The 16876-nt window shown below is 44.9% G+C and overlaps 1 long non-coding RNA gene across 2 annotated transcripts; it reads right to left on the bottom strand.

Annotated features, from left to right (window-relative positions):
* Nucleotides 1–2502: 2502 nt before the first annotated feature.
* On the bottom strand, nt 2503–11446 carry LOC149336267 (uncharacterized). Of its 2 annotated transcripts, none has more exons than XR_016284243.1 (3): nt 9823–11446; nt 6086–6241; nt 2503–2902 (listed from the first exon to the last, which is right to left on the bottom strand). It is a non-coding gene; the product is annotated as an uncharacterized LOC149336267 (long non-coding RNA). The 2 variants fall into 2 exon arrangements; XR_016284242.1 differs by lacking the exon at nt 2503–2902 and adding an exon at nt 4566–5127.
* Between the last annotated feature and the right edge of the window lie 5430 nt (nt 11447–16876).

Below are 16876 nucleotides of genomic sequence, written 5' to 3'. Positions count from 1 at the left end.
GGTTTAACGTCCCAAAGCGACTAAGGCTATGAGAGATGCCGTAGTGGAGGGCTCCGGAAATTGCGACCACCTGGGGTTCTTTAACGTGCAGACATCGCACAGTACACGGGCCTCGAATTTCTCCTCCAAAGAAATTCAGCCGCCGCGGCCGGGATCGAACCCGCGTCTTTCGGGCCAGCAGCCGAGCACCATAGCCACTGAGCCACCGCGGCGGCTGACATACAAATGGTTCAGCATTGTTCTGGGTTTCCTTGCAGGTTTAAGTTCTTCACTGAGAAGGCCGCGGGCCACACGTTGCATTAGTATGGTTTCTAGGTATGGATAAAAATGTGCCGTCTCAGAGCACTGTTCGTTATGAATCCCTTGCTGCAATGAATGCACTGGTATGGCTTCTCACCTGTATGGGTGCGAAGGTGCACTGTAAGATAGCTCCTAAATTTGAAACCCTTGCCACAATCGCTGCACTGAAAGGGACGTTCATCAGTGTGTTTCCCAAGGTGGATCTTGAGGTTGTTGGCATATACCGTGGCATAGCCACACACAGGACACAGGTGCTGCTTCCTTCTTGCTTGAGATTTTCCTCGAGGCAGCAAGCCGCACCTGCCATCAGTGGCGACTGACCCTGCACAATGGGAGGAAGTACACATCGTCTAATGACAGGAATTTGCTTTATTACACAGATGAAGGCTGGCTCATCTCTTAAGAACAGTTAAAAGTATAGAAAAGATGGCGTAATTTTGGTCTCATTACTTTGCTGGTACATGTGGTGCCAAATTCAGCAATTCACTGTTGGTGACAACTCGCTACTGAAACGCAAAAATTCTCTGCCAGCACAGCCTCAGTGTTTGACTTAAGAGTGTTCGCCATGGGAGCTTCAGGTGTTTACATCGGTGTGCTCAGCAAACGTGAAGAAGACCAAATCCAAATATCCATGGATGCTTCCTTTCCAGAAACGTCCCTTCCAATAATCCAAGGACTAATAAACTGGGCGGCGGCGGACTCGAGCATGGACGACTCGAGAGAGAGCGCATGCATGCCTTCAGCGAGCTGACACAGGGCTATCAAGCCAAATGTCAGCTCTACCCCCCCTCCCCCCCACCCATCCCTTATACACCACCACCAGATCCTGTGGCACTGCCTGCAGACCTGAACACTCCCCACCCCCTACCTACTATCACAACACGAAAAATCATTTGACACCATTCGGAACCACCTGCGACAATTGGTTCAGCCGTAATGGCTGTCTGAAGATTTTTGGAACCCACAGTTTGGGGGCGCAAAGGTTGCCGCTGCTAATCCCACACATATTTTGGCCTTCATTTCAATAATTTTATCCTCAGGAACATGCCAAGTCATTTGACACTACTTCGAACATTCTGCTTCAAACGGGTGGCCCCCAAATTTTATGCAAATGGTGGTCCCGGGGGGGGTGTCCCCATTTCGATGGCCGGTATACTGGCATATACATAGTGGATCAAAAGTATAGGTATCAACCAAGGCGCTATGTGCCCACTATTGCTATGTGATACAGAGTGGTCACGTGGTTGCTGTTATTGGTCATTTTGACCTTCATTGCAGACAGACGTGTCCTTGACAAACATACGTAGTACAAGCTAATGCTCTTAAAATGTTCTGAACTTGGCATGCACATGAGCATGATAGGTCTCAAACGGCCTACCATCGAAGAGAAGACGGCTGAAATCATGATCAAGTGAAAACCAACACTGCGAGCCACTGTAAGCCTTATGATCAGTATTAGAACCAGGAAAAGTGCTACACAAGGCAGCACACTCTGCCTGTCCCACACCGACCTTGTCTCCAGCTTCATCTTATAAGTACAATATCATGAAAGGAAAGCACAAGACTGAATGAACTTTACAAACAAACAGTGCCCATTGCAATTTCACAGCCGCAGCTAAGGCTATGAGACATCTACTAGATGACACCACTATTCCAGGCAGCTACACAAAAGACAATTCCACCAAATGTTTGACATTTGAAAGTGTTCCAAAAACCATCTGCAGAGATTTCAGTGAAAACAAAGGCTGTTTTTTTCCCAAAAGAGTTGAGGTGATGTAACTATGAATGAGGCTTTTGGAATAAGCAGTCTTGCCAGTCAGACTCAAAGAGTAAAATACATACCACCTGCCACAAAAATCAGAGGAATAACAGAAGCTTGCAAGCAGCATTGAAGTAGCCCAAAAGGCTTACTTTCAATACACACAAATAGAAAGTTTTATCCTTAAATCATATCCCCTTCACGTGCCACTTAAATCAGTTGAGAGGAAAAATCTTTTTTTTTGCATAAATCACAGTCAGTAGACTAAGCAGAAGTGTAAAAAATTAAGCAACAATTATCACATCTGAGGACATTTTATTTGAGTCCACATATGTGGACACAGCGCCTCAAAGCTGCTACATGAATGTAAACACTGCAACATTCTTGCCATTTCTAACCATCGTTATACATGAATAAATGTTTAGCTTAGCTGTGAGAACATATACGCTTGAGAGAATTATTCTTTATTTCATGATTTGTGATACAAATAAAAACAGTTTTTCCGTGGCAACAGGCAGAGGAAAACTCCGCATTTCCGGCACCGAACGCGGCTCTTGGATTTGCAGCCTTTACGTTTGCACCGTTGTGCGTACGGCGAGTTCACACGTTGGGGCCAATGGTTGCTTCCATCATAGCGCATTGCGTTTGTCGGCCGTGGCTCAGTGTTGCGAGGAGTCTCTGCGACCACCACCTGTGGGCCTTCATTGCTTGGTCGGACAGACTCCTCTGGAGGTGCTTCTTCATCGACTAATTTCAAGAACCCTTCATTGCTGCAGTCTTCCAACGCTTCATTGCTGCTGCAGTCTTCCAACTTAATTCTGATAGAAGCATGGCTTTGAACACCTGCAAACAATAAGCCCATTTCGTATCACACTTGCCTAAAAAAATGACGTATAGAGGCTAGAAAATGACACTTCGATATTTTCAGCATTAAGGTGCCAAATCCATGTTTGTGGATGCAAAACTCTGGGCATCCACCGCAGCGCTACTCCTCCATTTAAGAATTGGTTTGGTTTGGTTTACAGGGTTTAACGTCCCAAAGCGACTAAGGCTATGAGAGACGCCGTAGTGAAGGGCTCCGGAAATTTCGACCACCTGGGGTTCTTTAACGTGCACTGACATCGCGCAGTACACGGGCCTCTAGAATTTCTCCTCCAAAGAAATTCCAGCCGCCGCGGCCAAGATCGAACCCGCGTCTTTCGGGACAGCAGCCGAGCACCATAACCGCTGAGCCACCGCGGCGGCGTTTGTGGATGCAAAACTCTGGACATCCACCGCAGCATTATTCCTTCATCTAAAAATTGGCATGCTATTTCTTACCGACGCATTCCGAACAGTAAATTGCATCATTCATGAGTGTTCATTCACCGCAGCACTATTCCTTTATCTATGACAATAAAAACTGATGCGCTGTTTCTACATTACCCTACTGACACGATCTAAACAGTAAATTGCATCGTTCACGACCATTTGAAAAGAGGGCATGCAAAAATAAATGCTATTTACTTATCCCAACATAAAACACGATGGCATCAATCTTTACTTGTTATAAGGTTCAACAAGGGGAAGCTTTGGGCCAGTTGGTCTGACATGTTGGAGAGGAGGAATAACCGCGAACTTGGACAGGACTGAAGAACGAGAAGAGGACAGGACGAGCGGTCCTGTACCGCTCGTCCTGTCCTCTTCTCGTTCTTCAGTCCTGTCCAAGTTCGCGGTTATTCCTCCTCTCTTTACTAGTTATTTACAAACACATTTTACTGTAGCTGCAAAAGATGACGCCAAAAACTTGACAAGAGGGTCAAAATGTTGATGCCACGGAATTCAAAGGTGGAAATTCGTCTTGTACAATAAAATATTATCAGGTTTAAGTCGCATCCACACAAGTGGACACAGCACCTGGAGGCGATATATGATGCTATTATTAACAAATACATGTGCAGATCATGTGTAGAAGCCTGTCTTAGCGCAAAACACATAAGTTTGGTTACAGGCTTTTATGGGGTTTAACATCCCAAAGCAACTCAGGCTATAAGGGATGCTGTAGTGGAGGGCTCTGAATAATTTTTATCCCCAGGGGTTCTTTAACATGCACTGACATCGCACAGTAGATGGACCTCTAGCATTTCATAGCATTCCACTTCCATCGAAAGGCGACTGCCACAGCGGGATCAAACCGTTTTTCATGTTAGCAGTCAAGCACCTTAACCACTGAGTCATTGCAGCAGCTGCAAAAAAACAAAAGTGGAGCATGGCGCATGAAGTCTATAGGCAACATCTAGAGGCTGGGCACCGCGGTGGCTCAGTGGTTATGGTGCTCGGCTGCTGACCCGAAAGACGCGGGTTTGATCCCGGCCGCGGCGGTTAAATTTCTTTGGAGGAGAAATTCTAGAGGCCCGTGTACTGTGCGATGCCAGTGCACGTTAAAGAACCCCAGGTGGTCGAAATTTCCGGAGCACTCCACTACGGCGTCTCTCATAGCCTTAGTCGCTTTGGGACGTTAAACCCCATAAAACCAAAACCAAACCGAAAAGGAAAAGGAATGCTGGGCCGCCAGATGATGAGCGGGAGAAATGCACAAATGTCTAAAGTTCTGCACTCTATGGTGAGTCAAGAGTACATATTAGCATTAACAATTTTCTCACTGCCATAGATTTCCAGAGCACATACAAACACCTTAATCAAAACTTGCACATTAGGACCTGAAAAAAGATTTGACACCAAATGTACCTCAATGAGGGCAGAACATATAACGGTAGCAGATTAATTACACCTGCAAATATAAAGCAAAACAAAAATATAGCAGGTCAATCTCTCTAAATGGGCAAGTTGCTATAGCATCATGTAAAACACAAGAAGAGGCAAAGCTCTGTTGCAAAGGATTGCAATGATGGAATGCATATAATAGCAAATAATTAGCAAACAGTGTACTGCAAGATACACAAACAAATTGCAAACACTATTTCACAGTGTCCACAGCAGCGATGAGAGCAGGCATGTAAAAATGGCTTGGCTGTGAGTGCCACTGGAAACTTCTGCTTCAGCCAGACTGCATCAAGATTGCTACCTACCTGAAAACAAACAAAAGAAAATATATGAACACAATCCAGGATTTCCCTTTTTCCCCCCTTCTGTAACTTTTCTTTAGGGCTTTTCTTGGACACACACTAAGCAGAGTGAGAAAGCCAAGCATATCTGCTACAATTGCAGAATGCAAGAAAGAAAGGACAACAGGATAACATTGTTCGCGTGCTCACTCAATCCTTTATCCGCAGGTGCAGTTACAACCCACTTGTAAGGATTACACACACTTGAAAGCTACCAGCATTTGCAAAACAATTATTACGCCCATCAACACATGTTAGGTGTACACAGGACTGAAAAATTAAAATGCATTTTAGGGAATTAAGTCAATGGCATGCACAGTAAAAGAAATCTCATTATCCCCTTCTAAACACAAAGCATGCAATAGTTGAAAAATATTTCCATCACTTCTCACTCACGTTTGTTTTGAATTACGCGTTCTGAAAGTTAAGAATAGTCCACACACACATGCATGGCAACGTAAGACAGCAAAACTGCCTGAGAAGACTCGGAACACCATTCTTACTGCTATCACTTAGCATTGAGCAGTTCACCCAGAAAGAAAAGGTGCATTCATGCTACATTCACAACACCAAAACTTGGGGGAAAATAAACTAAATGCAATTATGTGTTCGATTTAAAGAAACAAGTTCTCTACATGTCAAGTTCGCATATCGAACATCCACATATTAATTTGATTCCAGGTTCAGAGCATCAGAATGACACCAGAAAAAATACCAGAACAATTTTGTATGAAATCTTGTGTAAAAAGATTTGGTTACGAGGCAAGAGATTCACAACGAATCATCTAGACAGCTCTTCAAGAAAGTGGAAATGGCAAAAGATGGTTTGTTGGTTAATGGGGTTTAACATGCCTACTCCTTTCTCTCTGGTTAGTGGAGTTATACCTTTAAGTCTGTTTTGTATACGACACTTCAGACATACCTGCCAATGGGTGCACATGCTGGACAACAGTCAAGAACAAAGTGGTGAACGTCTCACAATGACAGCAATAAAATTCCAATACGGAAAGGTGTCAGGCAGGGAGACACGATCTCGCCATTGCTCCTCACTGCCTGCTTACAGGAGGTATTCCGGGGACTGGAATGGGAACAGTTGGGGATAAGAGTTAATGGAGAATACCTGAGTAATTTGCGATTCGCTGATGACACTGCCTTGCTAAGCCACTCAGGACAAGAACTGCAAAGCATGATCAATCAGTTAGAAAGGCAGAGCAGAACGGTGGGGCTAAGAATTAACATGCAGAAAACCAAAGTAATGTTCAACAGCCTAGCAAGGGAACAGCAGTTCGCAATTGGTAGCGAGGTGCTGGAAGTAGTAAGAGAATATGTCTGCTTAGGGCAGGTAGTGACCGCAGATCCGGATCATGAGAGGGAAATAACTAGATGATAGCGAATGGTTGGTAGTAGTTAATGAATCAACACCATAAGGCTTACACAGCACAGAAGGACCAAGACAGACACAAGAAAGCGTGCGTCCCGGTCCTCCCGCACTGGGCAGCCCTTGCTAGGTGCAAAGTGATTGACCATGGTGCCATGACAAACAGTAGTAGGTCAGCATCGTTAGCTGGGGAGCCTCCCTCGAGGGGCGCTTCCTGCTTGATCCCAAGTTTGAAACAGTGTTCCCCAAATGGTTTGTACAACTCCACAATTTCCGGCAAAACAGCAAATCTAGATAAACCTGAGAGCGCCGGTGTTGGGCTCGGTGAATGCAAGGACACAGCACGCTGGAAGTCAACATGAGCCGAGCCGCCTGAAGTCAACCCTGCACAGCTCTGTGTTAGATACAACGGACATGTCAAGCAGTTTGCAATTATCTGAACATATTTGGCTTGTAGTAGTTTATTTTGTCATCCAAAAATAACAAAGACGCTGTTAGCTGGCCAATATGTCTGGTAACCTGGGTGCATCTAAATAGAAAAAAAGAAAGTCCAATAAAACATGCACAAACAGACTGCTTAGTGCAAAACAAAAAAGGAGAAAGGAGAATAATCAGCCCACGATGGTGGTAAGAAAATAAAAAGGTTTAAAAACAAAAGCTTCACAGAGTACATATTCATATTAGTGAACAGAAGTGCCCAGTGACAAAGCTACAACAACCTGAGTAGTCCATCTGAACCCAAGAAGCCTAGAAAAGCCTTCTGTACTGCTGCGTGTTTTTTGCAGTTCCCATGCTGGAAAAGGAACTCTCGAGCAACCTGCCTAGGCGATGCAAATGTATGCTAATCTTATTTCATGCCTCCTTGTACTTGGCCGAATCCCGCAAGATGTGTTGTTCGTGTATTTTGACTTAGCACAAAGCTCAAACTGGGGACGGAAGGCAGCCTACTTTGTGCAGCCAGGAGGGCGTGTTGGTGCACAGGCGTAACAGCGTGGAGGTATCCAAATGACGGAAGCCTTCTACGACTATACAAGGCTCTTCTGCTGAAAGGCCCGAAGAGAGGGATGCAAAATAGCTGCGCAGCGACGATGCACTGTCTATGGTCATTTCGAGAAGTCGGAGATGGCTTGTAAGCACGAGCCAAACTGGTGGGACTGTCAGCTCTCTCATTCCCTTCTATGCCAACGTGGGATGGAACCCACTGAATGTCAACATTTATGCCAGCTTCTAAAAGATGCTGTAGCCTCAAGAGAGAGGGAAGCGCGGCATTGTCCACAGGCTTTCGAAAACTCTGGACTGGAATCAGTGACTACCACCACTTCTTTTTTTGCCTGTAATACTGATGGCACTTAGCACCACACAAATCACTGTCATTTCTGCATGCGTGGATGACATTCGGCCCCCATAACGTTCGGTCCACTCTTGTCCTGGCTCAATTACCGAAAAGGTGCTAACAATGAACTGCGTGCACCTCTGTTAACTGAGCCATATATACATATTGGCAAGTAGCTGAGGTATGCCCTGTCTAAACACTGCATAGTGCAGCTCTCTGCAACCACAGCTGTCAGGGTGCATTTAGATCTAATCCGTGGAATATTGCCTGCCTTCTCCCATGTGCTAGCCGAGTTGTGGCTCTAACTTCTGGGTGTACCAAGTCATTTACTGCCCCAGGTGGCATGGCGAGGCATACATGCAGTACCTTTCAGTGAAGTGCCTTGAGTTTCTCGTACTGAATGACACTGGGAGAAGCGTAAGCAGCCACAAAAAGGATTCGACTCAGAACAAGGGATGTGTATAAGGTCAGCATGGAGTCCGGAGAGTTTCCTCAAGAGGAGTTCGCTATTTGACGAATGCAGTTGCCGGCATTTGAGGCTGCTTTTAATGCTGAGTCAGTGGCAGCCTTCCAAGAAAGGCTTGAAGTGATCGTGTCCCCCAAGAATTTTATTTTCGAGTTCACTGTAGCTAGCCTAATGGCTCTTAGATGAAGTACGGTCTTGCTACCACGGCTTATCTGCCTATGGAAGAACATGTAAGCAGTTTTCTACATAGACAGCACTAATCCAACTGCCCTGAAGTACTCTTCAGTGAACATAATGGCAACTTGAGCCAGTACTTGGATGTTCTTGCTTGATGCCAGACACCCAAATCATATATTGTCAGCATAGATCCATATGTTAAAGCAGCTAGATATACTTGATAGGGAGAGTAGAAGTCGTGCTAAGAGTGTACTGAAGAGAGAAATTAGGAAAGGATGCTTCCCTGTGGAAGGCCACTTTTGCATGACCTCCTGGAGCTTAATGTAGTGCCAGCATGCCCATGAAATGCCCAATCTGCAAGGAGGTTAGCTAAAAAGATCTGCAATCTTCCTGCAGATCCCTTTACCAACAATACTCCGAAAAGTACAGCAGGATCAACACTGTCGAAGGCTCAGCGTAAATCAAAATATGTTGCCACTGTAGATAGGCCTTTGGCCTTACTGCAGTCTGTTTACTACACTCTGTTGTGTTAGATCCAGGCCACTGTGGTTTTCGTTTTTTTGGGGCTTAACGTCCTAAAGTGATTCCGCCTATAATGGGCATCTTAGCAAAGGGCTCCGAATAATTTCAACCCCTGGGGTTCTTTAACGTGCACTGACATCGCATAGTACAAGGGCCTCTAGCATTTCGCCTCCATCAAAATGTGACCAATGTAGCTGGGCACTAAGTTGTTTGTGAAATACGGTCATGCAGTGTGGGAGTAACCTGTGTCTGTCCACTTACCATTCAAATCTCACAATGAGTATGTGCACAGGTGGGAGACATGCATGTGGGAGGCACTCTGTTCTGAAGTCTCGAGCATTTTTTAGCAGCTGGTTGTTTACATTGGTTGGATGTAGTACTCATCTGCCCAGAATGTCAAGCATTGACATTATGTGCCTTCATCTCTTTACCTCAATATTTTCATGCGCTTTGTAACCATGCATTCACACAATCAATTCTGGCATCTGCTGTGATGACTCATGCTCACCTTTTGACCTTTCTACAAAAGTCCTGATGCACTTAGAGGTGGCTTTTTTTTAGTCAGCTTGCTTGAGCTTGCTTAAAAGTTTTGCAACCTTTGAGAGAGGTGTGGCGAAGACCATTGAAACTGGAGCATTTAAGCTTTGTTTCCAGCGGACAGTTTTTGACGGCATGATTTCTGCCACATTTTTGACAAGTGGTGTCCCCTCGGCAATGTTTTGCAACATACCCTAGCTTACAGCATTTAAAGCACCTCAGTGGAGGTTCAAAAAATTCGCTCACCTCGTGTCTTGTAAAGCTCAGGTTGACAACTGCAGGACACTCCATGTTGGTGGGGGAGGTTAGAACCACTTTGTCCATTGCTCGCATCTGTAGTTCATCACAGGGGTCATTGAAGCGCGTCGTTATGCATTGCGTGTGGATTACTCCTTGGGCGGCTAAGTATTCTAGCAGTTCTTGATCCGTATACAACTTCAGTACTCTGCTGATGATGCCCATATTCTTCTGGTAGGCATTAGGAATGGCTGCAGTTACCGAGATGCCGTACAGATTCTTGCATTTGAAGAGGCAAATGACCGCTTGTTCGGATGGGAAGTCTACGAGAAGACCACCTCGTGCTGTGCACTGATGGTACGTCGTGATAGCTCCAACATCCTGGTTGACCTCAGCATTCCGAGAGGATAGGCTTAACCTTCTGTGGCTAAGAGTTGCCGGTCGGCCAGCTGAGGGCTGGGACGCCTGTCGTCTGTTGTTAACGGTGGCTCACAATGGTGAACTCGTCGTTGATGGTGGCATCTGCCATTTGGACACAGTTCTCTGTGCCACAGTTTAAAAGTGAAGGTTCCACCTCATCAATATCTTCCGCAGATCGACCGCTTCGAGGCCGTTTTTGGGTGATTCCACTCATATCGTTTTGGTATGCGAGCATTAGATGAGTCCCTAGCGAAAAGGCCGTCAATCATCATGCTGAAGCCTCGCAGCAAGCGCCGCGCCAGCTGTAGCCAATGGGAGGAGGGCGTCACGCCGGCCGCAGCTGGCGCGACATAAGATGAAGATCGAGAAACATGGTATGCGCCATTCTACGAGGTGAACAACAACAACGTGCAGATTTTGAGCATCCATCAGTCGTCGCCTTTGTCTCGGACAAACCGCCACAGCGGATACATGCCGTTAACTCCTCGAGGACAACAACAGCGAACGGTGAATCATGAATGAAGCCGGACCTTCTACAGATTCCGAAGCTGAACGACGTGCATAGTGAGCTGAACAGCAACGCAAAAGAGAGCGCCAACGGGGCGGCAAGCCAAAGCAGAATCACATGAAGGGCAGGAAAGACGCGGCGAATGAAGTCACCGGAGGAACGTGCAGTCGAGAGACCATCAAGAGGAATGCCGCAAGAGGAAAGTCGAGGAACGACTGCAAGATGATTTGGGTGCAAATGAATTTTAAAAGCTTACAAGAAGCTAAACAAAGCAAAACAAGAGCAAACGTGCTCGCACCTAAGTCGCATTCAGCTTAACCGCGTAAATCAGGTATTTTTTTCGCCGGCTGATAAATACCTGAATACGCGAAGCAAGGGTCACGGTACGAATGTGCGGAACACCTGCGTTGCGATGTTGCTGGCTTTTCCTTCAGAACCCATCACAGGTGCGCGGATTCGGTCCGAAGGATGCATCCGTTCGTAACGGCTGCTGCAACGGAATCTTGTTGTTCAAATCAACAAAACTTGCTTGGCTTACTACCGTTACCACCATGCTACAACTACAGATCATTGTACTATAATCCTACGTTGCGCTTCCTGTCATGCTAGGTGCCAGTTGATGCGCGCATTGATGCTCTAAATGATACCAATGAGACTCGACGGATGCACTGCACGCCGCGAAGACATTTGTAACCATGTTTGTAAACAAATATGGACGCTGATGATGATAGCAGCCCCAGAGCACTTCTGTTATCAATGGCGCGGCGTTCGAAAAGTTTTGCGCGGGTGAAGATGGCTCGTGTCGCGCAGCAATTGAAAAAACACTAATGCGCAGACTACGAGTGTCGCGCTGGTTTGATATGGCAGCACGGCAAGCTAAGCATTACGCGCAGTGCTTGATAAGGTGCCGGTGACGCGTCAGCTTGCGTTCAAACCGAAAGTGCCCTGGTGCTAAATTGGCTCAATCGCTGTGTTGCCAAAACAAAAAACAAACAAAATCTGAGAGTAAGCAAATTATTACTTAACCTGCAAACTTGCCGCACGAAACGAAATTGTGTAGTGAACTGTTTTCGCTTTTGCACCGAACCACGCACATCGAAGGCTGCGTGGCAGCTTTTCTTTTAGCCTAAACCTGCGGATTTTGTGTCTTTGCGTGCAAGAGTTTCCTTTGACGACTGCGTCAAACTCTCCGAACAGCACTGAGACTGCAGAGTTTAAATCTCTATGTCGCATAGAGTTAACTATGTCGGCGTCGCATTATGGCATCGGAACCGCAGGCTCGAGGTTAACCCGTGCCTCAGGAATCGGTTGTATTCACTCTATGACAGGAATGCATTCGCGAAAGTTCTTGGTGAGGGCCTGTGTGATTTGAAAAGCGGCATATATTTTCCGCGGCACTGTGACAGGCCGCACTTCATCTGGTTCATCTTGGCAGTAAATGGGTACGTGTAAGCGACGTTACTCTGGATAGCGAAACGAGCGCTTAGCACGTTGTTCTTGAACTGGTTTCCGCGGTCCCAGCTAGGGTAGCCCAGCAGCGAGAAATCTTTCTCTCGAGAAATGCGCTGGCCCCTATCTCGTTTCTTTTTTTTTTTTTTGGCAAATAAAGAATGTTTTAAGAGAGGCACTGTCAGCGGCTCATCGACTGCGCAATCTTATCTGCCAAACTGGAACATCGCAAGAGAAGCATGCCCAGTCAAAAACAAAAACAAACACTGAAATTCCAATTTTAAGCACACCAGATGGACTCGGTAGGATGAAGCAACTGGCTATAGCCCAACTACGCCCAACTGGATTCTCCAACTATTTTTGCAGATCCAAATTAGCCATTCCAATCGGTTCCAGAATCCAATTTGGAGTCTTCTCTCCCAATTAGATTATCCAATTGAAAGAGATGGCTCCAAATGGGACCTTAGGAATCAACTGGAATTTGCAGAACAGTTGGATAAATACAAGTGGTTCTTTAGATTCCAATTATGCAGTTGGTTCCCGAGATTTTAAGTCACAAAAGTGCCCCATTAAAAGAATTGGGTGCCAATTAGCTTTTACCCATTATAAAATTTTTATGAAATTAGAAGCTCTAACTGGAACGTTCCAATGCAATATATGCCTGGGCGCAGCAGCACGAAAGGGACATGAAAATCTTTCAACAACTGCGATCTGGTTATTGCTATCCATTAACACAGAACAGTGAAATAATTAGGTCTTTGTAAAAAGGTGGCAGCTTTATGTGCTGATTTGTTTTAATCATTGCCACCATCACCGCGGGCATGAATAAATGAAATAACTGCGCTCACCGGACAAGCACCACTGGCGTGAGCAGGAGGGTCCCATGAATGGAGTGCATATTATTATTGATTATCAGGAAATCAAAGGCACAGTAACTGTTTCACTTGGTGGACACCTCAACTGTGCCGTGCGGGGGAGGGAAGTCGGAGCGAAAGATGAAAGAAGTGCAGTAATGGAAGGCGCCTGAATAATTTAGACCACCTGAGGTTCTTTAATGTGCATTGACATTGCACAGCACATGAATGACTTTTGCGTTTCGCCTCTTATGCAACACGGCTGCCGTGGCCGAGTAACCCAGTGAGGCAGCAAAAGGCACAAGTGTGTTCTGTGGATATATATTGTCTGTGTTCCACGTGTGATGCATACTTCTTTGGCTTCACTCCCTTAAAAGCATTGGGTTTCAATTCCAATGTAAAAATGTTGGACAATGTAAAAATGTTCGCCCTGCCGTCCGGGGAGAAAATCCAATTAGAACCAACTGTGTTATCGACACCATTGGAATCAATTGGATCTAACTGGATGTGAAATTGACTTCAATTAGTTTTAAATCAAATTGGTTCGGGTGACAAAAACACATTTAGTTTCAGTCCCAATTCCCTGTTTTTTTATGCAAGCCAAGATGATATCCTTGAATTTATTAATGTCCTATGGTTCATGCCAAAAAGTGAAAGGTTTTCTTGTTTTAGTTAATGTCATGCAGACTGTTTTTAGAGGTTCATTACCTTACTGTGCTGATATCTATGAGTGCATTGGTCAGTACGAGCTCGTCTCTAAAGCTTTTGATCATTTTACAAATAACAACCATATCATATGCACTCTAGCTTTAATATCCCATTTAATATGGTACTGATATGTATAGAAAAAATAGGCGCTAAATACATTCCAGTAAAAGTGAAAAGGTTCACCATCAAGTAAGAACACATCAAGATTAGATAGTCTTTAATCATTTCATTATAATGTTTGCAACAGGGGAGCTCAGCGCAAAAGGAATCGAGTGTTTTAAAGAAATCATGTTAAAAATGCTTTCAAAGAGTTTTTATTGCAGGCATTTCATTGCTAAAGCCATATTCATTGTGATCAGAGAGGCTTGCAAAAGACATCATGCTTGAGTAGTGACGTAGCCAGAAATATTTTTCAAGAAGGAGGGTGTTACATGCTGCCAGTAAAAAAGAAAAAGAGCCTGTGCCCAAACAATATTGTGGTCATTTTTCTGCTGTAATAAAGCAGAAAGGTTAGTTGTTTCGTTCACTGTACATCTACCCAATACGAATGCAAACAGGACTCCGAGGACTTGACTCGTGAAGGACATTTATTTTTTTGCAGAAAAGAATAACAGTCGTACGAAAAGTCATGGATATTTACAATATTTTCACATAATTTGCAACACAAAAGCTTCTGCTCTACAACAAAGTCACCAACTGTGAACGAATTACATTTGTCAAAACATTTTCCTCATGCATGTGAACCTGTGCCCGAACACAGAAGCGCTTTAAAAAAATGCAACTTTTTTATTTCGCGCTAGTTTATGATCATTTGAGGACAATGAAAAGGATAGAAATGTAGACTAACATGAAAACGTATGTTTTATTGGGTGAACTGTGCCCAGAATTAAAAGGAGTGCCATGTACGTTGTGCGATGGCGAAGAGTGGCTGTTTTCTACTCTTCTATTTCCTATCAGAACAGGAACTATTTTGTCAACAAACGGACATTTTTTTTATTTTATTTTTTATATTTTAATATATAGAGGCAGTGTGAATAGCATGGGCGAAAAAAAGGTCGAAAGTAGGAGGGAGGGGGGATGCAGTGCTCAGAAAATTTTGGCGTGGCTGCACCCTTGTGCTTGAATATATATTAGAGCAAAATCTGAATAAACGAAATCGGTTAAAAATCGCAGGTACAATATTTTTGATGGCCCTAAATTTACCAGGCAAATTTAAACAGACACCCTGTCTTCGAATACCAGGATAACACCTGCTAATCTGACCATAATGAGTCTATTAAACCACACTGTCTTTGGAGAAAGAGATGGAAAATGTTGGCCTCTCAACTTGCAGCGCAGAAATGTACCGCTTATATTCAATAGAAAGACAGTGATTTGGCCATAGGCCGCCTGTTTAATTTTATGGCAAGCCGTTTGTAATTACAGTACACCATGAGTCATCGCGTGGGTAAGGTTAGTCCAACTTCACCGGTCGAAGCGGCCAGGAGCGAAAGATGAGAGAACGAAGAGAGTGTCGGCAATTGGAGAAAGAAGTATAGGGAGAGAAAATGGAGGAAGTGCTCGGTGAGATTGCAATTATGAGAACGAAATGGAGATTACAAGATAGCATTTGATTCAGCTGAAACCTTAGCACAGCAGTCGTTGCAGACACTAAGGTGTAGAAGAGCCATATGTAAAAATACTGGAAGATATACGGAAGGGTGTTAGGCAGGCAGACACAATCTCTCTAGTGTTATTCACTGCTTGTTTACAGGAGGTGTTGAGGGCAGTTGGGGATAAGTGTTACTGGAGAATACCTTAGTAATCCGCAAATTGCTGATGACATTGCCTTGCTAAGTAAGTCAGAGAAAGAAGTGAAAAGCATGATCAATGACCTAAACAGGCAAAGCTGAATGGTGGACCTCAAAATTAATATGCAGAAAACTAAAGTAATGTTTCACAATCTCAGAAAGGAACAGCAGTTTACGATAGGTCATGAGATGCTGGAAGTGGCAAAGGAATATATCTACCTAAGGCAGGTAGTGACTGCAGATCCGGACCACAAGAGTGACATAACCAGAATAACAATGAGTTGGAGCGCATTCGGCAGGTGCACTCATGAGTGGCAGTTTGCTAGGATCCCTCAAGAGAAAAGTACATAACAGCTGTATATTACCGGTACTCACCTATGGGGCACAAACATGGAGGCTGACGAAAAGGGCTCAACTTAAATTGAGAACATGCAGTGAGTTATGGATAGGAAGATGATATATGTAACTATAAGAGACAAGAACAGAGCAGAGTGAGTCAGGGGACAAACATGAGGAAATAGTCAAAATCAACAAGAACGGGCATGCAAGGCATGTAATGTGAATGCAAGATAACCGATGGTCGTTAAGGGTAGTAGACTAGATTCCAAGGGAAGGCAAGTGCTGCGGGGGGCAGCAGAAAGTTGGGTAGATGGAGATATTATGGAAGTTTGCGGGGATAAGGTGACCACAGATCGCAGATTGCACCGGACTGGGTATGGAAGAGGCCTTTGCCTTGCAGTGGGTGTAGTCAGGCTCATGATGATGACGATGACTCAGTGAGAGGAAGCTCCGCAAGATTTCCTCTGCGAGCGGCCGGGGAAACAGAATAACTGACAAATCGTGGTGCAACACCTGCCGTGCTGGCTGTGCTACAGTGCTTCAGATGATGTAGAAGACACTCGTTGTGCTCACGAGGCTCGACATCGGTGTATAAAAACTCAGTTGCGCTCGCTACCGAGAGAGAAGCCGATCAGCAGAGTAGCAAAGACAATGAACAGCAGGTGTGAAGGAGGCCTTGCAGCACAGAGCGGCCCCAGCGACAATGCTTAGAAGGCAGACCTCAACCTTCGGAACTGCCGTCTCGGACGAGGAAGGCTGCGCTGGAGCGAAAATGTAAGAAGAGACAGCTCAAAGCAGCTACCACCCGGCTTCTGGCTCACGCTGACTGTTAAACTTGGCTGTTGATTATAACTTATAAAAAATTTTTTAACTCTGTAATGCCCAGGCATTGAAAATGTCCGATAAAAGCTATGAATTTCCAGGTTTTCATCGCTACAAGGTCCCTTCACCGCAGAAGTGTAAAGAACTAGGATGTTAATCAAAAGCATGATTAA

This window comes from Amblyomma mixtum, chromosome 7, assembly GCF_055824585.1.
Source record: "Amblyomma mixtum isolate Tamu chromosome 7, ASM5582458v1, whole genome shotgun sequence".
Classification (NCBI taxonomy): domain Eukaryota; kingdom Metazoa; phylum Arthropoda; class Arachnida; order Ixodida; family Ixodidae; genus Amblyomma; species Amblyomma mixtum.
This window is presented reverse-complemented; position numbering and strand designations above follow the sequence as displayed.